This window comes from Lepus europaeus, chromosome 10 (assembly GCF_033115175.1).
Source record: "Lepus europaeus isolate LE1 chromosome 10, mLepTim1.pri, whole genome shotgun sequence".
Lineage (NCBI taxonomy): Eukaryota > Metazoa > Chordata > Mammalia > Lagomorpha > Leporidae > Lepus > Lepus europaeus.
In genome coordinates, this window is record NC_084836.1 from 25,322,469 (window position 1) to 25,346,036 (window position 23,568).

Below are 23,568 nucleotides of genomic sequence, written 5' to 3' on the forward strand. Positions count from 1 at the left end.
CAAGATCTCCCACGTGAGTGGAAGGGGCCCAAGCCCTGGAGCTATCCTTCTGTCTCCCAGGATGAAAGAGCAGGAAGCTGGATCAGAAGCAGAGTAGCTAGGATTCAGATGCATACAGCTTACCCTGCTGCACCACAGTGCCAAAACCAATCAACTATTTCTTGAGGTCATGACGATGCTCAGTCATTACATTCTTTCATTGAAATAGAAATGAGCTCTACCAGAAAGCCCTCATTCTTACAGAGAGCAGAACTTGTGGTCCAAGTATCTTTTCCTTTACATCTAACAAGTGAAAGCACTTATATGAAACCAGAACATTCTCTTCTACCTAGCGTACTGATCTCAGTGCACTGAATCTCTGACGACTAACTGTGACAGTAACTACAGGAGAGTCAGCATTTTGAGGAAGTAAAGCAGCAAGAGGCAACAAATGTAGGAGAGCTTAGATCTCTTTCCTCTAACTCATTCTCATGATCTTTTAGCAAACACCAAGTCAGTCTTCATGCGCCTTTTTTTTTTTAAGAGAAAAATGTCAATTAATAGCTCTAATAACTTACTTGGGAAGGACTAACGAGAAAGTAAATTGGAAGGTGAGACTTCATCTTTGCTTTCAAAACAGTGGTTTTCATTTTCCTACTAGAGAGAATACTTAAATCAGCTTACTATAAATAAATCTAAACCATGAATTTTTGCAGCTCTCAGGAAAGTCCCATATGGGCGCTGGTTCGTGTTTACACAAAGTCTCTAAGAGATCGATAGAGATCATTTCATCTTTTTTATTTTCTTTCTAAGATTTATTTATTTATTTGAAATGCAGAGTTACAGAGTTAGATAGAGATTTGTTATATCCTGGCTCACTCCCCAATGGCCAAAACAGTTGGGGTTGGGGCCAGCACTGTGGTGCAATAGGTTAAACTTCCACTGCAGTGCCAGCATCCCACATGGCGCTGGTTCGATACCCAGCAGCTGATCAGGGAGTTCTGACACAGCTCCTTGCTAACAGCCTGGGACAACAGTAGAAGATGGCCCAAGTCCTTGAACCCCTGCACACCCGTGGGAGACCCGGAAGAAGCTCTTGGCTCCTGGCTTTGGATCGGCACAGTTCCAGCCATTGCAGCCATTTGGGGAGTGAACCAGCGGGTGGAAGACCTCTCTCTCTCTCTCTCCCTCCCTCCCTCTCTCTGTCTGTAACTCTGCCTCTCAAATAAATAAATAAAACTAAGAAGGAAGGAAGGAAGATAGAAAGAAAACAGTGGGATGGGTCAGGTTGAAGCCTTGAACCAGGAGATTCATCGGATCTCCCATGTGGGTGGCAGGGGACAAAACAAGTGGGCCATCCTCCACTGCTTTCCCAGGTGCATTAGCAGGGAGCAGCCAGGACTTGAACTGGTGCTCATATGGGATGCCTGCATTGCAGGCAGTGGCTTAACCTGCTGTACCACAATACCAGCCCCAAGATCTACTCTTAAATAGTGACATTATCCATTCAAGTTGTTGACACAGTCCCTCCCTAGTAAGAGCACTGCATGCCTGGATATGCCACTGGTGATCTTTGATAGAAGTTAACTTCAAAAACTGAGAGATTTCTGCTACCATCATGCATTAACATCTTGCTTATTGGCAAAACTCAGCAATGTGGCTTTCCTTAGGTCCTCATGCACTAACGTTACAGAAACCTCTGTGTACTGTCCACGGCAACAACTACACCTCCGTGTTAGTATAGCAAAGCGTTCCAGGAAAAACCATCTCTTCTATCTTACTTCCTGTGGTAGCGGATGTGTGCACTTCGTCCACAGAAAATCGGTGGAGGATGGTCCTTTTCCCCGCATGATCCAGCCCGGCAATTAGAGCCTTGTGCCCCTGGGGATTGAACAGTCTCCACATCCTGGGGAAAAGGATTCCCATTCTCAGGCTGCCTGGCCTCCCTGCGCCCAGGCTGAGGGACACAGAGAGAGAGGGGCCCGCTGGAGCCCCCACCTCCGCTGCTGCAGCTCCCGCACTGGCCCTCTGCCCACTTCCAGGGAACCCGAGGGAGGCCGCCGCCCAGGCTGCCCTGCTGTGCGGGAGGCCCTGTGAGCCACCGTCCTCCCCCAGCTGCCCTCGGGCGACTGCGCGGGCTCCTGGGCCTTGGCTTTCCTTCCCCAGTTCCATCGTCACCCCACTTCTTCCTGTGGTCTCCGCATGCCATAGCATCAGGTAGATGGCTCTGTGGAGACAGGACATTGGACTTGCCGTCTGTCCTCCTCCGTGAGTGTCTCCAGGGCAGGGGTGATTACTTTGCTATCTTTGTGCTCCCGCTGTAGCACCTCACGGCCGCAATGGAGATGGTGTTCACTAAATATTGCTGCGATGAAAGAATGGATCGATCAGCTCGTGAATCAGTGAAATCGACTGGAAAGCTAAAAGAAAAACAGCGGCTGAAGCTTAGGAACAAAAACCACAGTGAGTTTTTGGTTTTTTGTTTGTTTGTTTGTTTGACAGGCAGAATTAGACAGTGAGAGAGAGTGAGAGACAGAGAGAAAGGTCTTCCTTTTTCCATTGGTTCACCCCCTCAAGTGGCAGCTACGGCCGGCACTGCGCCAATCTGAAGCCAGGAGCCAAGTGCTTCTCCTGGTCTCCCATGCGGGTGCAGGGCCCAAGCACCTGGGCCATCCTCCACTACACTCCCTGGCCACAGCAGAGAGCTGGCCTGGAAAACGAGGAGCAGGGACTAGAACCAGTGCCCATATGGGATGCTGCACTACAGCGCCAGCCCTCAGGCAGACTTTTTGATAACTGCCTCTGCCTGAGCTCACGTGATATTGAGTGAACCATTCATTCCCTTGAGCATTGGATTACAAATTCTGTCCAGGACTGTTCTCTGTGTATATGCACATCTCATTTGTCTTATTAGTTTGCAAGCTTTCTGACCACATAATAAGGTGGGATAGAGAGATTAAAGGTTGGAAAACCAACACAGAGGCAAATTATAATAGCTATGACAAGAAAGAATGAGAACTGAGTAATTTGCAGTGGGAAGGAGGAGAAATGGGTTTAAAAGACATTGTGCAGATAGAATTGGCCAAGTTGTCACTGGTTCAACATGACAGATAAAGGAGGAGGGAGTCAATGATGACTCTAGAGTCTAAAGTAACTGTTGATGAGATAATGATTTTATTACCCAAACAAGGAGGAAAGGAGGAAGGGAGACTGGGAACTAAGGCTGCTACAGCAGGGGAAGGACAAGAGATCGACACGAGGAATCTGTCCTAATTCCCAAAGTGGGCATTAAAGAAGAAAGAGAGGCAGCACTGTGGTGTAGTACGTTAAGCCTCTGCCTCCAGTGCCAGCATCTCATATGGGATCCAGTTCAAGTCCCAGATGCTCCACTTCTGATCCAGTGGCCTACTAATGTGCCTGGGAAAGCAGTAGAAGATGCCCCAAGTGTGTGGGCCCCTGCACCCACGTGGGAGATCCAGAAGAAGCTCGTGGCTTAGGAGTGGCCCAGCTCCAGCAAGTTGGGCCATTTGGGAAGTGAACCAGAGGATGGAAGATCTCTCTCTCTCTCTCTCTCTCTAACTGTGCCTCTCAAATAAACAAGTAAATCTAAGAAAGAAAAAGAAAGAAAGAAAGAAAGAAAGAAAGAAAGAAAGAAAGAAAGAAAGAAAGAAAGAAAGAAAGAAAGAAAGAAAGGAGGGAGGGAGGGAGGGAGGGAGGGAGGGAGGGAGGGAAGGAGGGAGGGAGGGAGGGAAGGAAGGAGAAAATACATGAATGATTTTCCTTTGGAGACACTTCCTCAGGAGCCTTAGCTACTTGTGACATAAGCTACACAAGAGAGGATACAAACAGGGCAGAGGCAGATATGGGGAAAGCAGTCTCTTCCGTGTGGCCTGAGGACAGAAATAGGCCTGGAGACTAAATGTCATGGGAAGCAAATTTTGGTTTGCCTGGAAGGAGAACGTTTTAATAACATTTGGAGGTTACAAGTCACCAACTGTTATCTTTACTGTTTGGATGCTGATGCTTATCAGGGCATTTCCTGTGTAATTAGGCATAACATAAGAAATTGACAGGTTACCATTAATGCATTTCACATCAAATACACATAGCATGAAACAGCATGCCACTTAGATCAGAAAGCGGAAGCAACATCTTGTTTATAAACAAGTTGTTCTCCACCAGCATTCTTTTAATATTTTATTTATTTGAGAGAGAGAGAGAAAGAGAGAGAGAACAAGGTCTTCCATCTGCTGGTTCACTCACCAAAATGGCTGCAACAGCTCCAGCTGGGCCAATCTGAAGCCAGGAGCCAGGAGCTTCTTCTGGATCTCCCAAGTGGATACAAGGGCCCAAGCATTTGGACCTGGACCATCTTCCATTGCTTTCCCAGGTCATTATCAGGGAGCTGCATCAGAAGTGGAGCAGCCAGGACACAAACCATTGCCCATAAGGGATGCCAGTACTACAGGTGGGGGCTTAACCTGCTATGCCATATAGCACCAGCCCCAAACAGTGTTCTTATAATAAGTAGAGAGCATATATATGTCTGTTTCTTCTCTGAGCACTCTCTTGTTTGTTATTCTCATTCTACAAAGTCATGAGTCTACCTACAAGTGAATAAATTATGGTAGAAGAGTTCCCATAAATTCTGATAGAAGAGATTTTTAATTGATTTAGACACCTTGAAATGTATATCAAATTAGCTTGGCATGGTAGCCATCACAAGCAGATAACTGTAGGCAAAATTCTCTCTAAGCCAGTTATTCTCGTTATTCCTATACAAAGTCTGCTTGCTTCCAACATACTGTTCTCTCTGATTTAAGCAGTAGGGTTTAAGTACATTTTTTAATGAATAGATAAACTGGTGAGAAAAAACACTGAATAACTACAGAAGTGACTTCCTTGGTATCTATAAGGTATCTGTAAGGAACAACGGCTGGTCATAAAGCTAGTGTTCTGTCCCAGGACAGGTGATGCCTGTGTGGCTTCAGACAAGTCGCTCGGTGCCTTCATTTCTTCAGCTGTTTAATGCTGAGTAAGAAGACAGAGAACATACAGGAAAGTCATTTAGAGGCCTAAATTGCTCTGCAATTGAAGATACTATCACTAATGTATTATTGCCCTATTCTTCGCTCTGTTTGTATTGAAAGAATGCCTTTGATTTATCTCTGGGATCTCATAACTCTTTCTGCTCTCCATTGGACTTATTTAATGAAAGGACTGAAGGCATTTGGTAGATAGATAAAAGATTTAGGGACAAACATCTGTCAAAGGAACAAAGCCAAATATTTCTGGAAAAGGGTACACTAAATGATAAAATCAAAAGACTATACATTTAATGTTTGTAAGGCAGATTCCATGTCTTTATTATTTTTCCAATCTGTCAGCCAAAAAACAAAGTAGTGCTATAATATACTCAAGAGGTTTAATATTACATTAATCAAAGCTGACAGCCATGAAAACCACTTATTGTTGTATTTGATCCACTAATTTCAGATGAAATCTAAAACACTCAATTCCCAATTGTTACCAGTGACATGCCAACAAAAACCTTAAGGAAATCTTTTGTAGCCAGATCACCGTATTGTGATGCATTTACTTGAGAAAACAAAAGACTATGTAACTAAATTATGTAACGAAGTCCTACTGTATCACTAGAGTGGCTTTAACAATATTCACTCATTTGAAAGTTGAACAAATTATACTATATAGCTTAACTTGAAATCTATATTGTCACCCATTGAATTCTGATACTGATACTTTTCAATGTGTGTGTAGTTAGACCATTGCCTGAATGAATCCAAGATAGCAGTTCCATTGCTATGGCAATCAACTGACTTGAAAGGGAGAAACAAAAATCAGCGATATATCACAACTTGCTATGTAGCTACTTTCTCAGATCTTGCGAATGAGTTAAAGGGAAACCAGGTAAAATTGTAGGACAACTAGGGTGGAAAAATGACTGGAAAGGCCATTGTCACAAATGAAGTATAATCCTTCCTCAAATCACATCAAATTAGAATAAAGCAAAAACAAAATAACTCTCTGTAAATATAGACAACAGGCATGCTGTGATCCAGTTAGGAAAAAACTTTCTTCACCATTGTCAAATCTAACAGTTCCCACTTGGGAATTTGAGCAAGTTGATGAAATTCTGAGTATGTTCCATGTTTCCTCAACTGTAACATGAGAATACCAACAACAGCCTCCTTAGCATTGTTGTGAGAATTATAGTCAGCAGTAAATAAAAGTAATATCTAGGGGCCAGCGCTGTGGCAATAGCAGGTAAAGCCATGCTGGTTCTAGTCCCGGCTGCTCCAGTCCTGATCCAGCTCTCTGCTATGGCCTGGGAAAGCAGTGGAAAATGGCCCAAGTCCTTTCACCCACGTGAGAGACCTGGAAGAAGCTCCTGGATTCAGATCGGCGCAGCTCCAGCTGTTGTGGTCATCCCAGATGGCCCCAATGGCCAGAGCTGGGCTGATCCAAAGCCAGGAGCCAGGAGCTTCTTCTGGGTATCCCACGCAGGTGCAGGGGCCCAAGGACTTTCCCAGGCCATAGCAGAGAGCTGGATTGGAAGTGGAGCAGCCGGGTCTTGAACTGGCACCCACATGGGATGCCGGCGCTTCAAGCCAGGGCATTAACCCATTGTGTCACAGCACCAGCCCCTCAAGGCAACTTTCTAAAGCAGGAAAGCAAGAATCCCAGCTGTAGACAGTGCAGGAAAAACACATTGCCAAGAAAATTGGGCAGAAGGCATAAACAAGAAGTTTTCAACATTTTGGATCCACTAATCATTATTATAAAGTCCCAATTTTAAAATAATCAAAGAGGGAGTTATATTTCTAGACTTTTTATTAAAGTTCTTATTTACAGAGTTTTAGGATTGAGAAAAATACTACTGAGACTGTCTTACTGCCATGGCTGTAAGTCACAAACAAGAAAAACGTCCTATTAATGGCTGATAATGTGCAAAATTATTGAGGACATTTTATACCATTATGATTTCTGCAAAATACATTGGTAATGATAAAAAAAATTGGTATGTACAGTAGACCAGGAGAGGCAAGTCATATTTCTGAGTAGATATAGAGACTGAAACAGACTCCATTTTTTTTTTTTTTTTTTTTTTTTGGACAGGCAGAGTGGATAGTGAGAGAGAGAGAAAGGTCTTCCTTTTTGCCGTTGGTTCACCCTCCAATGGCCGCTGCGGCCGGCGCATCTCACTGATCCGAAGCCAGGAGCCAGGTACTTCTCCTGGTCTCCCATGCAGGTGCAGGGCCCAAGCACTTGGGCCATCCTCCACTGCCTTCCCGGGCCATAGCAGAGAGCTGGCCTGGAAGAGGGGCAACCGGGATAGACTCCGGCGCCCCAACCGGGACTAGAACCCAGTGTGCCGGTGCCGCAAGGCAGAGGATTAGCCTGTTAAGCCACGGTGCCAGCCAACAGACTCCATTTTTAGTGACAGTGATGAAACACTGTCTGAGCCAGCTCTGTGCTAATGCACCTGGGAAGTCAGCAGAGGACAGCTCAAATGCCTGGACCCTGCACCTGTGTGGGGGGTCTGGATAGAGTTCTAGGCTCCTGACTTTGGTGAGTGAACCAGGAGATGGAGACCTCTCTTTTTCTGTCATCCTCTCTCTTTCTGTAACTCTTTCAAATAAATCTTAAAAAAAAAAAAAGTAAATAGATCCAAATCTATGATCCGACTACTGTTGTATGACTTGACAACTATGGATTTGGGGGAGATACCCCCTAAAGCAAATCAAATAAAAGCAAAAGATTAAACAAAAGTTTCCTGCCAGTTAGAATGAAGATAAGATTTTTGAAATGAATACCATGTTATTATGGAAGTATGCACAAGGACAGACTTTGGGTGCCTTAGGAACATGCAAAAGCTATGTGTGTAGTGAATTCACTACATAGTGTAGTGAATATGTAGTCACGCTTCTGTATGTGCAATACATAACCAATTAAAATACTGCCTAGGGGCCGCATTGTGGCTTAGCAGGTAATGCCAACGCCCGCAATGCCAGCATCCCATAGTCCACAGCCCAGGACAGAACAAGGACATAAGCTTCAGCCATTCTAGGTTTCTTGTTATCCCTGCCCCTTCTTTCAAGAAATCAGTTTAGTCTCACATCCTATAGTATTCCCCACCCCACCTCCTGCATTCTTCCCCAGGTTTGGAAGCCAGTAGGCCAAACCTAAAGAACCAGGATGGAGAAGCTCATCTCTGCCTACTGTCCCCCACCCCCACCCCTCTCCCACCTAAGATATAAAAGGGCCCAGGCTTCTGGAGTCGGGGCCTCTGCCACGTGTTCAGTCTGTGAGCATGATGGCAGTTGGTCGACCTCTGTGGATTTATTTTCTCTGAAAAAATTCACTCTGACTGCAAGCTCATATTCTGTCTCCTCTCTGTTCTGCACTCTTTTTCTTATAGCCCATGATACTGGAATCTCATATGGGCAGCAGTTTGAGTCCTGGCTGCTCCACTTCTGATCCAGCTCCCTGCTAATATGTCTGGGAAAACAGCTGAGGGCTGCCCAAGCACTTGGGCCCTTTCCACCCACCTGGGAGACCTGGATGAAGCTCCTGGCTCCTGGCTTCAACCTGGCCCAGCTGTGGCCATTGTGGCTACCTAGGGAGTAAACCAGTATATGGAAGATTTCCCTCCCTTTCTATAACTCTACTTTTCAAATAAATAAATCTTTTTTTAAAATGATAAATAATAACCAGCAAACAATAGCTTTTTTTAAAATCATGTCTTTATTTATTTCAAAATCAGAGTTACAGAGAGGGAGAGATAGAGAGATCTTCCTTTTGCTGGTTCACTCCCCAGATGGCTGCAATGGCTGGGGCTGAGCCAGGCTGAAGCCAAGAGCTTCTTTGGGTCTCCCACATGGTGGCAGGAGACCAAGTTCTTGGGCCACCTTCCACTGCTTTCCCTAGGCCATTAGCAGAATGCTGGATCAGAAGTGGAGAAGCTGGGACTTGAAACGGCACCCATATGAGATTCCAGAGTCAAGAGCAGTGCCTTTACCCATTATGCCACAATGCTGGCCTCAATAGAGTATTTCTAATTAGAAAAACACAAGGCAAGTGATTATGATGTAACACTATTGGGTTGGAATGTTTGGATTTTGCTACTTATTTTATTCAAAGGCCTTAATATGAAGCTGTCGATGAGGAGGACAAAGGACAGCTACATATCAAAATCCCTAATACTTTTCTTTTCCCCTCTCTGCTTTTCCAGATCCTTTCCCCCTGCTATGAGAAAAAGGAGTTAAAATGTTGTTGTGTCTCTGAGAATATTATTTTAACCTTTATAGTATTTATCTTCAAATAAACTATCACTGTAATACAGAAATAAAATGATACAAGGGATACTGCTTACCTACTCTGAAGGAGAGTCTGGATCTACTACTATAGAGGTTATAAACAAAACTCAGTTTCTGATCTCAAAGAACTTTACAGTGTGCTAACAACAGCAACACTAATGCGGGCATTTACTTTTCTCTTTTCACTTTTGGAAGAATTTTCACATGCGAAATCTCACTTGATTTTTAAAGCATCTTCATGATGAAGTTAGGGCAGATACTATTTTTTTCTAACTTTACAGATGAGATGGAGATAAAGCATGCATCATATTAAAATTAGAAAAACTTTCATACTCTTTAACCATAAATAGATAAATATTATGTAATTGGGTGTGTGTATTCTGCCCCCTGATCTCCTCCCAGTTCCTTGGCTTAAGAAAATACTATTCCACTGGTCTGCCACAGCGTTACAAATTCCTTTTAGAAATTCTGTTCTCTGGGTGTATTCAGGAGTTTCCATTAGGACAGAGTTAAAGAGAAATGGAGAACACATTGCTCAACACTAACAATTTACAAGAGATCACCTTTGTTCATCCCAGAACAAAATGGGAAAAGTTTTAGTACCATGGGAGAGCAGAAAAACAGACCATACTTAAGCTCTGAGCAGAAAAGCCTGAGGGTCCCTGAAAAATTGGTTTGGATGGAGGTGGAGTGGATGTTGCAAGAGGAGACAAATGGACTGACTAGCTTCACAGTTTTGTTTCCAATTAATACCCAATCCCTGGGCTCAGGTTCAGTTTTCAATAGGCGTCTGCTATAAATTCAGACCACCAAGACAACCCTGAGCAGTCCCTTATAAAATCAATCAGCCTGCATTTACCTCCCCTACCAGCTACCACTCTCATTCTTAGAATTTAAAAAATGCTAATTCTAAATCCCTTTACTCTTTCTACTTTTTTTTGTTTTCTACTCTTTCTCCTCTCCATTCACTTACCTAGGCTGTATTTACACCTGCTGTTCCTTTTTCAATATTACTTTCTCAATTCCTTTCTGACACATTTGCCACAAATTGAAGGTTGTGTCCTCATTTAAAAAGTTCAACTGCAATGTGTTACCACGCTTTAATCAAACTTTAGGACTAAGCTCTTCAGCATTTGTTTACCCACTATCTCTATTCAATTCTTCATCTTCTCACAGTATTGACACAAAGGCCATAGACATTTCATGGCCTAGAACACAGCCAGGCACATAGGTGTTCAAAAATTTTTTTCAATGAATCTTAAAGTTGTTAGAATGTTCAGTTTGTAAAACTCTGAAAATTCTTGCTAAAATTGAACAAGCTCATACAGTCAACAGTCTACAGTTATAATTCCTAGGATATTTCTCAGATTTCAGAAAAACTGCAGTAGAAAATCCTAAAAAATAAACACAAAGCATGAAAAGCATCTGCAGCTTTATGAAATCTGCAATGCTTTGTCTCCTTTAATTTATTCACACTCGTCTTTCAGGACACAGGTAGCTTGCATTGCACCCCAGAATTAAGAATCAGCATCATTAAGATTTTTCCTGGTTTAGGAGAGACTGCTTACCTTGGAAAAAGGACAAATCGCCATTTCTCCCAATTTGGGGACTGTGGAAACATGAAAAATCCCATTTTATGGTAAAGAATTTTTAATTCTGTTAATTCATGGAGCATCTTAAGAGGATTTGGGGCCAGTACTATAGTAAGAGATGTGGCAAGGTATACAAATGGAGCAACTACAAGTCCTTGCCTCCAAGGAGCTTACAATGCAAATAGAGAGAAGCAGGCTCAGAACTCGGGACAAAAGCTGTGACTGCATAATAATGTACTGCTGGCGGTGGGGGAGGGGGACCTGGAAGGCTCCTAGTTCCTAGGAAAGCAGCTTCCTGGAGGTGAAAGTTTAGGCCGGGCCTGAACCAAGTTGATTGTGATGATCTGCAGGAGTGGAAGCTGCCTTCTAATTTAGGAGATAAACATCTGCCCTGATTTAAAGGTGGGAAGTGCCCGGAGGATGGGAGCCTATCCAATGGTTTACTTGGGAAAAGACCGATTTTGAGGATTTAATAGGTAAGTTTGGGGACGTGATTTGACGACGCTGGGAAGGGGAGGAGGCTTTTTTTATGTTATCCTAAAAAGCTGCGATTTGCGGAGACAGGTTTACAAATAGGAAAATCAAAGGAGAAGAGTTATTGAGACAGTTATGTAAAAATGAGATTGCCATAGAGAGGCCCTGGAGCTCAGGAGACAGGCTAGAGCATGCCATGAAAAATTTAAGACTTGGGACCGATGATCAAGTGTTTCCGGTGTTCACGATTCCAAATAACAGTTTAAAGGAAAAGCACAGTGTCTAGCAGTCTCAGATGAAAACTCTTCTTCCTATTTCTATAAATAGAATGACTAGATCAGAGGAAAGCAATTAAGACTCTTGATAGCATCTGCCAAACGATCTTCCATCATGGTTTATGGAATTAAAAGAGAGCAAGGGTTTCGACCCTGGCTATATTTTACTTTCAAGGAATCACTGGAAAAAATATACCATATACCAGAAACACTTAAATTTGATTAAATATTTCCTGTAATGCTTATAGTGCATTTTAGAAATTCAGATGTGGGGGCAAGATTAAAAGGCAATCATTTATGTATGTTGAATGGAAAGGACTATCCTGGGAACAGATTGGATCAGAACTACTGGGCACTAAAATACGGAGGAAAAAAATGAAAGCAGTAGTGTTAAACCATGCAAGTACATTCCTCATGTTCAATCTTTAATTGCATATGACGTTTTATGCAGTTGTACGCACTGGGTATTTTTTTCAAATATTAGTTGATTAGAATATCGCTATTATCTATGTAAGAACTGATTGCCAAGAGGTCTCCAGCACTTAGCCATCTCCCTTTGGTTAGCTAGTCCCCTCCTTTCAACATCTTCAGGTGCTCACATTTTTTTTCCATGGTCATACTACTGAAACACAGCCCAGAGCGGAACTGATTCCGAAGACACCATCCGTCTCCTAGCTTGCCTGACAGACTCCTAGACTTGGCACTCAATCGACGTGTTATTAAGTTTGCGGGTTTGACTTGCTTCTTCCCCAGCAGGTGGCTAAGAGCCGAAGGCAACCCCAGAGGTCTATAGACAGTACAGGGTCCATTTTTCCGGTACTTGTCGGCTTGACTTTCTCCTGCACGGCCACCCCTCTCCCCCTAAGCCTCCGTCACGCCTCTCCGACGTCTGCTTCACTGTCTCACGCCGGCCGCTGCAGGTGAGGCGATCTGGGTTTGGTGTTCAGTCTCGCCTGTCCTGGAGCGAACGGACCGTGCTGGGCGCGGGAGCCGGCTTGGCCGCCCGGCCCTCCGCAAGTGCCTTCTGGAAGAGCAGCCTGCCATGCCGGCGACCCCGGGCCCGCGCTGACCGTAACGGTACGGGGCGCGCGTCTCCGCGGCAGGCGCCTGGAGAGACGCCGCGGGCGGGACACCGCGCATCCCACCGCGCGCGGGACACCCCGGCTCCCCCTGCCCGAGCCCCTGCCCCGACGGCTCCCGCGGGGGCCAAGCCCGCCCGCGCAGGGGGCGTCTCGCGGTCCACGCTGGGCCGCCCGTGGGAGCGGGGCCGCTACCTCGGACCCGGGAGGGCACCCGCGGGGCGCCGGGGGCGGCGCTAAGATGGCCGCGCCGGCGCGAGCGGCTGAGTGCGTGAGGGGCGCGCGCGCCGCGGCCGTTGGCCGGCCCGGGCCCCTGGAGGGGGCGGACGTGCGCCGAGAGCCCCCGGGGCCCCGGAGCGACCTGGCGGCTGCTTCCCGCCTCGGAGGGCGATGGGGGCGCCCTAAGAGAGGGCGAGGGAGCTGCTGCGCGCCCGAGGCGGGCGAGGCGCGGGGCGCGCGGCGGCGACGGGGCGGGCGAACTCAGAACGGGCGCGTCTGCTCCGGCCGCGGTCCCGGGGCCACCACGCGGGTGCCGGAGGTACCAGGCCGGCGGGGGGCTGCTGCTGCCCAGGGCGCGGGGCGCGCGGCGGCGTGGGCTCCGTCGGGGCGCGAGCGCGTGCGGCCCCCGGGGTGCCCGGGGAGGGCGAGCCTGGCCTCGGCTTCGCCGCCCGGGTCCCCGCGCTGCCGGCCCTACCTGCAGCTCCTCGTGGACTACGGACGTCCTAGAGCCGCTGCCGCTGGCCTGGGGGTGGGGGCAGGAATGCTCACGCGCGCTCAACGCCGTGCGTGGGGGGTGCGCTAGGAACGCATCAGCGAGAGGGAGGGGGAAACCGAGATGCTCAAGTTTAAACGGAGGTGGGACACCCTCCCCTCGCCCCTCACCCTCCTTCCCCCCCCACCAAAAAAAAAAACCGAATTTATTGCAATCCCGAGTGTGAGCAATGTTGGGAATCCTACTGGCAACAGGGTCGTTGCCTGCCGTTTTAATATTGGAAATAACAATTAACTCCTGGGAGGTTGGGCTCCTTCCGCAGCCTTCCTGCCCCGCTTTTAAATCCTACTTATCTCTTATTTTGCAAGTTGTGAAAGCGTGGAAATACGGCCGTGTTGTCTGTAAGGTAAAAGGAGATGTAGTAACATTTTGGGTCTGGAATTCCATTTTGAGTTGTCTGCAAAAGTTGTGTTTAGTGTGAACAAGGTGGTGGTTAGGGGGATTGGCTGTTCACTGGGATCAGATTCGGAAAGTCAAAACTGGAGTTAAGTTATAAGTGTTTGTACAATATTTCCTAATCTCAATGAGATTCGATATTCAGTTGCTGTGAAAGAGAGGAAACTTTGTATCCTTGGCAAACTAATCTTTTTAGCCTTAATTTGGCCCCTCGGGATTTTGAAAGCTATTTAAATATCTTGCCACATTGGAGTGTCCTCTCCCCACGTGGTTACCTCTGGTTTTTTTGTTTTGTAGTTTGGTATGGGAGCCCTTAATTAAGTTATGTGGTATTTGTCGTTGTGGACTACCCAAACTGAAATTTAGAGACATTCTGATACGGAACAAATAGTTCATGCATACAGTTTGAGGAGTTGTTTTCCCTGGGTATCAGTTTTGGCTTTGTTGGAAAATACTGACTTTTTTAGCTTTAAAATTTTAAGTAAGTGGGTCATCACTTGGTACAATATAGAATGATAACACCTTTTGTAACATTGAAAGTGGATGATCTGTTGAAGATTTAGGTTCAATACTTGAAATGTATTGTTTCTAGGTAATTGTATTTCTTCTTCTTTTTCACAGTTATGCACTACAAAAAGTAAGGTATCCTAAACACCGTACCAAGTTTTTCCCCCACAAACTTGGGTCCTACCATTGTATTTTGGGAGTGTGTTAGAGAGTCTTTCACTCATGAGGTTTTTGAGGGTGGAGTATTTTCTGTATTTCGTAGCTGACTTAACTGCTTTTTGGGGGACCCTGTGAATGTCTTACTGAATTTACAGGTATAGAGAAAAGGCATCATTTTGGCTTAATTGTAGCAGGAAAAAAGTGCTTTGTCCCCCCTTCCACTTGTAGCAGAACAAACGTGGGTGCTGGAATCTAACGGAGTTGTTTGCCCAAGGGAAATTAGAAGGGCTGCAGCATGGACTCAGGACTCTAATCATAACCAGAAATAAGTAGAAGGCTCAAATCCTTCTCCGGATTCAGCCATGAGACGGTTTTGCCTAAGCTCAGCCTAAATGAGTGGTATGGCACTAAAATATGCTCGTAGGAGGAGTCTCTGAATACTGACTTTCTAGCAGAAGGATGTTGTAAAAAGTACAACTGCTATTTACAGAACTTCCAGGCAGCACAAAAGCAGTGAAGAATTTCATCTTCAAATTTATTTGTAAGGCAGAGTGGCTGAGATCAACCTGAGAGAGCTTCTGTCTGCTGGTTCACTCCCCAAATACCCACAAACAGCTGGGGCTGAGCTAGGCTGAAGCCAGGAGCCCAGTACACCATCTGGGTCTCCTATTTGAGTAGTAAGAACCTTAGTTGGGTCATCATCTACTGCGTCCTCCCAGGCGTATTAGCAAAAAGTTGGATCTGAAGCAGAGGCAGGAATCCAGGTACTGAGATAGACGACGTATGTGTCCCAGCTGGAGGCTTAGCTAGATGAATCTCAACACCTGCCCCCAAGGAATACATTTTTAATGGACTGACATGTCATAGGAAAAGCTAATTTAGAATCCAATGAATATGCTAGGCCAAATCAGATATACTAGAATGATAGAATGGAAAGTCCAGGCATTTAAAAGATTTATATTTTATTTGAAAGGTGAAAATAGAGAAGGAGAGAGGGAGATCTTCCTTCCCCTGGTTCACTCCCAGTGGCCTGGGCTGGGGCAAGTCTAAGCCAGGAGCTTCTTCTGGGTCTCCTACATGGATGGCAGAGGACCAAGGACTTAGGCCACCTCTGCTACCTTCCCAGGCACATTAGCAGGGAGCTGGATCGGAAGTGCCCATATGGGATGTTGGCACTGTAGGCGGTGGTTTAATCTTCTGTGTCCATGGTGCTGGCCCCAGTCCAGGCATTTTATAACAAAGTATTTGGACTCAGTTCATTATGCTCATTGTTTTTCTGAATGTTTCCTTCATTGTTATAATGTAAGCAATAGTATGTTGATGTATGAATATGTTGGCATGACATGTGTTAGTATTTTGAAAGAAAATTGCCCAGAAACTACTGGTAGGAAGGGGTGGAGAGGTAGAACTTGCTTTCCAGGAGCTTTATCCTCCAGTGTCTTCAAGTAGGTTGAATTGGGAGAGGCGTGTTAGAGACATGAGGGAGGCCTAGGAAAAAAGCGGATCCTTTATTTCACGGCATGTTTCAAATGAGATGAGGGCAATTATAGATTCTAGATCTCAAAAGGAAGAAGTAGGGCCTTTCTAAGGAAAAAGGAAAGTAACCCATCATGATTGACAAGGAGAGGTGTCAGAGCACATAATGAGCATAATAGCCTACCTAAGAGGGAGCAGAGAGTGAGCGCTCGTTGTGTTCATTTGTTCCATAATCTGTTCATTCAAAAATATTGAACTCCTTTTTGTGTTCCAAGCACTATGCTTGACCCTTTACATTTTACAAACACCTCTTTAGAGGACAAGATACGATGGTGGTTCCCTGAAGCAAATGGAAAATTGAACACAGACAATAACGAGTGAGTAAGGTTTACACTAATTACTGCAAACTGGATAAAGCTATTTTCATTCTTACTCAAATGCATGTAATGGTTTCAGTGGTTTATAATCCCTAGGGTCTACTTCCTACTAAAATTACTATTCCTGTCTTTCATCATGCAAGCTAACAAATCTTTAAACTTCTAAAAATTTCCTTCAGAGGATTTGTTTAGGCTGTTCCTGGTAAAAGAAAATGACCTTACAAAAATTCTTTAAAGATTCTATGTCAGGGCCAACTGTGGTGTAGCAGGTAAAGCTGCCACCTTAGGTGCCAGCATCCCACATGGATGTCAGTTCGAGTCCCGGCTACTCCACTTCCAATCCAGCTCTCTGCTATGGCCTGGGAAAGCAGTGGAAGATGGCCCAAGTCCTTAGGCTCCTGCACCCACATGGAAGACCCAGAAGAAGCTCCTGGCTCCTGGCTTCGGATCTGTTCAGCTTCAGCTGTTGCAGCCATTTGGGGAGTGAACCATAGGATGGAAGACCTTTCTTTCTCTCTCTCTCTCTGCTTTTCAAATAAATAATTAAAAAAAAAAATCCATCCCTGGAGGTCTTGGGATTTCCTTTAGTGAGATAAACATGATTACTATGACAATTTTTTTTAAAGATTGATTTATTTTTTTTGAAAGAGTTACACAGAGAGAGAAGGAGAGGCAGAGAGAGAGAGAGGTCTTTCATCTGCTGGTTCACTCCCCAGTTGGCCAAAACAGCTGGAGCTGAGCCAATCTGAAGCCAGGAGCCAGGAGCTTCTTCCCACGCAGGTACAGGGGCCCAAGGACTTGGGCCATCTTCTACTGCTTTCCCAGGCCATAGCAGAGAGCTGGATTGGAAGTGGAGCAGCTGAGTCTGGAACCGTCGCCCACATGCGATGCCAGCACTACAGGCAGCAGCTGTACCTGCTACGCCACAGCACTGGCCCCCACTATAACAAATTTTATTTAAAAAATTTATTCTACTTTATGCCCAGCAGTACTTTGTTTCCTTAATTGAAGCAGAATGTATATGTGTTTATATAAAATGCATGCCCACTTTCTATAAAATATTGGCTCCCATTTCAGGAAGAGTTCAAAAAGTAGACTTATTTGCAATGTCATTTGAATATTAAAAACACTTTAACAAAATACGGGTGGGAAGTGGCTAGTCCAGGATGAGAGTAGAGAAGTATACATTATACCAGGATATGTATTGACTGGAAGCTGGATCAGAAGCAGAAGTAGGACTTGAATCCAGCACTTCCTGTGAGTTTTACATGTCTCAGGCTGCTGCTTAACCTGTTCTACCACAATGCTGTTCCCCAGAATACATTACTCTTTTTTTTTTTTTTTTTTTTTTTTTTGACAGGCAGAGTGGATAGTGAGAGAGAGAGACAGAGAGAAAGGTCTTCCTTTCTTCCTTTGCCGTTGGTTCACCCTCCAATGGCCGCCACGGCCAGCGCACTGTGCTGATCCAAAGCCAGGAGCCAGGTGCTTCTCCTGGTCTCCCATGGGGTGCAGGGCCCAAGCACTTGGGCCATCCTCCACTGCACTCTCAGGCCATAGCAGAGAGCTGGCCTGGAAGAGGGGCAACCGGGACAGAATCCGGTGCCCCGACCGGGACTAGAACCTGGTGTGCCAGCACTGCAAGGCGGAGGATTAGCCTGTTGAGCCATGGCACTGGCTAGAATACATTACTCTTAGAAGGATGTTGTGCAACTTTTGTTAGAATGTGTATGTGTTACTATATATACCACTTACTGGGGCGTGGTGTAAAACATCTTAGTCTCACTGGACCATGGGGGAGTGACTATAATTATACAGAGATTAGATTTAAGTATACCAAGAGCTAAAGAGGTTCAAAGCAAATTGGAAGGGGTCTATTGTGGTGCAGCAGGTTGAGGCGCTGATGGCGATGCCTGCATCCCATATGAGCGCTGGATCAAGTTCCCGTTGCTCCACTTCTGATCCACTTCCCCTCTAATGCACCTGGGAAGGCAGACGAAGATGGCCCCAGTGTTGGGCCCCTGCCACCCATGTGAGACCCAGGTGCAGTTCCGAGCTCCTGGCTTCTTGCTGGCCCAGTGATCATTGTGGCCACTGGGGAGTGAACCAGCAAATGGAAGATTCTCTCTCTATCTATCTATCCCCCCTAACCTCTCTCTTACTAGCTCTGCCTTTCAGATAAATCCTGTTTTGTTTTGTTTTTAACTTATTGGAAGACTACTTTGGTGGGATAGTATGGAGGGGAGAGTCCTTATGCTGAGACCAATTTGGAGGCTACCACAGTGCTTCAGTGATACAATGAAAGCTTGAAGTCCACAATGAGAAACATGGCTGGGAACTTGGGAAACAATAGATGTAGGGGCCAGTAACCTTGTGCACTGAAGTGACACATCAGCTGAATGTCAGAGTGGAGAAGATGGGGAGGAAGGGGTCAAAAAATAAGCCTTTTAAGCTTTCCAACCTGGGTATTTGAATGAAAACCTAGCATCTTTAGTAAGATAATAGGAAGCTGATTCTCTGAAGGCAAGATATAAAGAAATTGGATATGAGATATGTGTAAGACTAGGTAGTTAGCTATCTAGAGCAGATCACTGAACCTCTAGTGGAACCTCAGTAGGATGAGTTCATTATGAAAAGCTGTTTGAAGAGCTATTGAAATTGATTAGGAAGGTTTTTTTACTACATGCTTAAACCCTGGATGGTATGTTGCAAAGGACTATAATTTGAATAAATGAAAATTAATTTCAGTGAGTCTAATTGTAATAAATTAAATATTTTTTACCAGTTACTTTGATTTTTTGGTTGTGGTAAAATCTTTGATTAGAAATACTTTATAAGATCTCATGTTTTCTAGTCATTTTAGTTTTCTGTTTAATAAATGCTTTAGTGGTATGTTATTTCTCTATAAAATTAGCTTTCAGTAAGTTAAGATACAATTGTTTTCTTAACCTTTATATAGAAATTTCCTAAAGGAAATTTTTAAAAACAGAAATATGTGTTTAGTTATATGTATAGAAAATTTGAATAGATTGAAATGGTTTTCTTGGAACAAATGTAAATTTTCATTGTCTTTAAGCACTGAAGAATGACAGAGGGCTTTAGAATATGTGTAAATACCTTTTTCTTTAAAATAATGTACTTTGTTTTAAAAAGCTGCTTACTAACTACAAATTTAAATTTCAAGTGTGAAAGTTTTAAAATATATTAGAATTATAGTACAGATAATTTTAATCCTTCTAGATTTTGTTTAAAATACCTTGACTAATTGTATAGTGCTATTCAGTAGGTACAGGTGATGTTTTCTCAGAATCCGCATGGGGCATGTAGAACTGTTTTTGATATGTCACATCTCTTGAAGATGAGTATGCTGCCCAGGACCATGTATCTGATCTGCTGAAGCCTAGCAGAGTTAATACATAGCTTCACAGCAGTGGATTAGCAGATGAAAAGAAGTGCGAGGAGAAAAGGAAGTGTCAAGGAAAATACTCTCCCCCTCCCCCTTCTCCTGCCCCCCAGCCCCCCAGGTTTTAGATTTTTGTGTGAGCCCCTCTGAGCGGTCTCTGGGCTTCGGCTGTAGGCAGGAGAGCACACACTGGAGAACTTTGGAGACAGCTGCTTGGTTCTCTTTCCTGCCTTCCTCCAGGCCCTTCCCTAGAGCATCCACCCCCTACTGGTTTCTTTCATAAGTAGATGGGCCCCCTAAGTTAGTGGGCCCCCTGCCCTAAAATATTAACCTCATGGTCTGTCATTCTACTATTCTGGTTCCTGTCTTTGGGTTTTTAAAAGATTTTATCTTTGAGAGACCCCCTTTTAAAATGCAAATACTCCTGGGAGAGGTCAGACCTTAGTTCTTAGCTAACATCTTGATTATCAGCACCTTAGTTGGACTTAGTCTACTTTTGGTTGAGAATGAACTCTTGACTAAAAGTGATCAACCAGAAGGAAACTAGCATAATAATAATTATTATTAGCAACTAAGATGCACTAAGAATTGTAATAAGTGCCAGGAATTGTTCTAAGTGCTTAGCACTATTGGTGTTATTACCACCATTATTTTACAAATAAAAAAAAAAATCCTGAGGTATGTAACTCATAATCATGTAGAAAATACAGCCACGTGTTGGATTCCAGATTATGGACCCTATTTTGCCCTCTCCCCTAATATAACGTCTCTCAGAGAAATATCTGAACAAGATTTCACCCTTTTCACAGTTCTGCACCAAATCCAATTATGTTCAATTATAGATGTCATTTCCTGTTGAACATCAAGGACCTTGCCATCATCTAGACTTCTTAACCGCAATAAAAATAGGAAGATTCCTTGTATCAGAGGGAATGTATGTGTAGTCTGGAGAAGCAAGTAAAAAAAACCATTGTATAATTTAGCACATACATAATACTTTCTGAACTAATTTTAAAGTGTATGTAATTAACATGTTTTCTATTTTTAAAAAATTTGAAAATGTTGATTAATAAAATAATACAATCAATTCTAGTCCCATTATCCAGAGATAGCCCTAGAATAAATATAAATATGTGTTTGTGAATACATATTTCTTCTAGGCTTTTTTCTGTTGAACCTGCTTGTCTAAATATTTTACAAGGTGTTGACTCATTCTACTTGTTTAAAATTTTAGAACGATACAATTTTCCTTGAGTATAAATAATGTTTCGCCTGCTCTACAAGGTATTGCACTAAAATTGTTTTTGCCAGCAACATGATAGTGTTTAACTTAATTTTCAGTGTTCCTTTTTCAACCATATTGAACAGAAAAGTAGGTAGAAGAGAGCCCCAGATTCTTCCCTTAACCTCCAGATTGACTCACTGACCTCAGCCAGTGTCTGCTAAGTTCTGATTCTACCTACTCTCTTTACAAAACAGCTGCACTTCTGCAGCTGTAATTTCTTCCAAATCTCTGGCTTAATGGCCTGTCTTACTCATCATCCTTCTTCCAGATGTTTGCCATTCAGGTCCCTCTGCGCAGATCATTAGCAACTATTGCATCTAAGGAATTGTAATGAAACACTGTATTTGACCAGAGTTTATACCTCAAGAAATTTTGAGGGAAGAGAAATTTAAGATGTACACTTGAAATGTGAAAGCTGGACTGGTCAGTCTAAAGGTCATATTCAGGATATAAAAGTTAAGGAGGCCGGCGCGGCTCAATAGGCTAATCCTCCCCCTGCGGCACCGGCACACCGGGTTCTAGTCCCAGTCGGGGCACCGCATTCTGTCCCGGTTGCCCCTCTTCCAGGCCAGCTCTCTGCTGTGGCCAGGGAGTGCAGTGGAGGATGGCCCAAGTGCTTGGGCCCTGCACCCCATGGGAGACCAGGAGAAGCACCTGGCTCCTGGCTTCGGCTCAGCGCGGTGCGCCAGCCGCAGTGCACCTACCGCGGCGGCCATTGGAGGGTGAACCAACAGCAAACGAAGACCTTTCTCTCTCTCTCTCTCACTGTCCACTCTGCCTGTCAAAAAATAAAAAATAAATAAAATTTTTTTCAAAAAGTTAAGGAGTGTGGTGCATACTGCGGTGCACCGAGTTAAGCTTCAGCTTGCGACACCAGCATCCAACATTCAAGTCCTGGCTATCCCACTTCCAGTGCTCTTCCTGCTAATTTGTCTGGAAAGGCAACACTTAATGGCCCAAATTCTTGGCTTCTGGATCAGCATTGCCCAGCTTTGGCTGCTGTAGGCATTTGGAGAGTAAACTAGTAGATGGAAGATACCTGTGTCTCTGTCTTTCAAATAAAAAAAAAAATGTAATTATGTACTAAATATGAAGAGATGTTCAGTGGCAATTAAGTAGAAGATAGGATTTGGAGAATATTGAGAATATTGAGATTTATTCATTATAGCTATGATTATACTGCCCATTTATTGAAAATTTACTATGGATCAGATAAACATGTTCTCGCTCTCAAACCTTTGATGGTTCTGTTGAAACTGGTATGTTTTTTCCTCTTTCAGAGTTTAGAGAGGTTCAAACATTTCCTCAAAATCCTACATCTAACAGATGTGGCAAAGGTAGAATTCAGTCACATGCTTTTAATTATGGTTAGTAACTCCACATAGGGCATAGAAAGCTAGTATATATCAGTGAGATTATATCTTGGTGTTTTATTTTTAAATATTTATTTATTTATTTCAAAGTCAGAGTTATACATAAGAGAGGCAGGAGAGAGAGGTCTTCCATCCGCTGGTTCACTCCCCAATTGGCCGCAACGGCCAGAGCTGCGCCCATCCAAAGCCAGGAGCCAGGAGCTTCTTCCGGGTCTCCCATGTGGGTGCAGGGGCCCAAGGACTTGGACCATCTTCTACTGCTTTCCCAGGCCACAGCAGAGAGCTGGATTGGAAGTGAAGCAGCTGAGTCTCGAACCGGCGCCCACATGGGATGCCCGTGCTTTGGGCCAGGACAGTAACCTGCTGCGCCATAGCGCCGGCCCCTAGATTATATCTTGGTCTTAACAGACCTACTTTTTAAGGAATGTTATTTAAGAAACTGCCTTCTGACTACTGAGTAAAAAGGATATGTCTTAATCTGGCTCATTGAAAAATGATCATTTCAGAGTCGGTAAACTTGGAAGGCCTCCATAGCCTTGGCAACTCATGACGACAGCCTAGGGTGGTTACTGGCGCCATAAACTAGAGTGTCAATTTGTTGGGTCAACAACAGGAGCCACTGTGCACTTGCTCCTCATGTGGGATCTCTGTCCTTAATGTGCTGTACATTTTGATTTAATGCTATAACTAGTACTCAAACAGTATGTTTCACTTTGTGTTTCTATGTGGGTGCAAACTGTTGAAATCTTTATACTAAATTGATCTTCTGTATATAAAGAGAATTGAAAATGAATCTTGATGTGAATGGAAGGGGAGAGGGAGGGGGAGAGGGGAGGGTTGTGGGTGGGAGGGAAGTTATGGGAGGGGGAAGCCATTGTAATCCATAAGCTGTACACTGGAAATTTATATTCATTAAATAAAAGTTAAAAAAAAAAAAAACAAAAAAGAAAAATGATCATTTTCATTTTTCACCACTAGATGGTGGTAGACAATTAAAAATGTGTTTTTAAGGGGCCCTATCAGACAAAAAGTGAAGTAGCATGGGTTTTCTTTCAGAACAAGGGAGGTAACCAGTCAGAAGTCTAG

The 23,568-nt window shown here is 44.2% G+C and overlaps 1 pseudogene; it reads right to left on the reverse strand.

Annotated features, from left to right (window-relative positions):
- The window catches only part of LOC133767996 (ADP-ribosylation factor-like protein 5A), a 31,688-nt pseudogene extending 29,783 nt beyond the window's left edge, over window positions 1–1,905 (reverse strand).
- Between the last annotated feature and the right edge of the window lie 21,663 nt (window positions 1,906–23,568).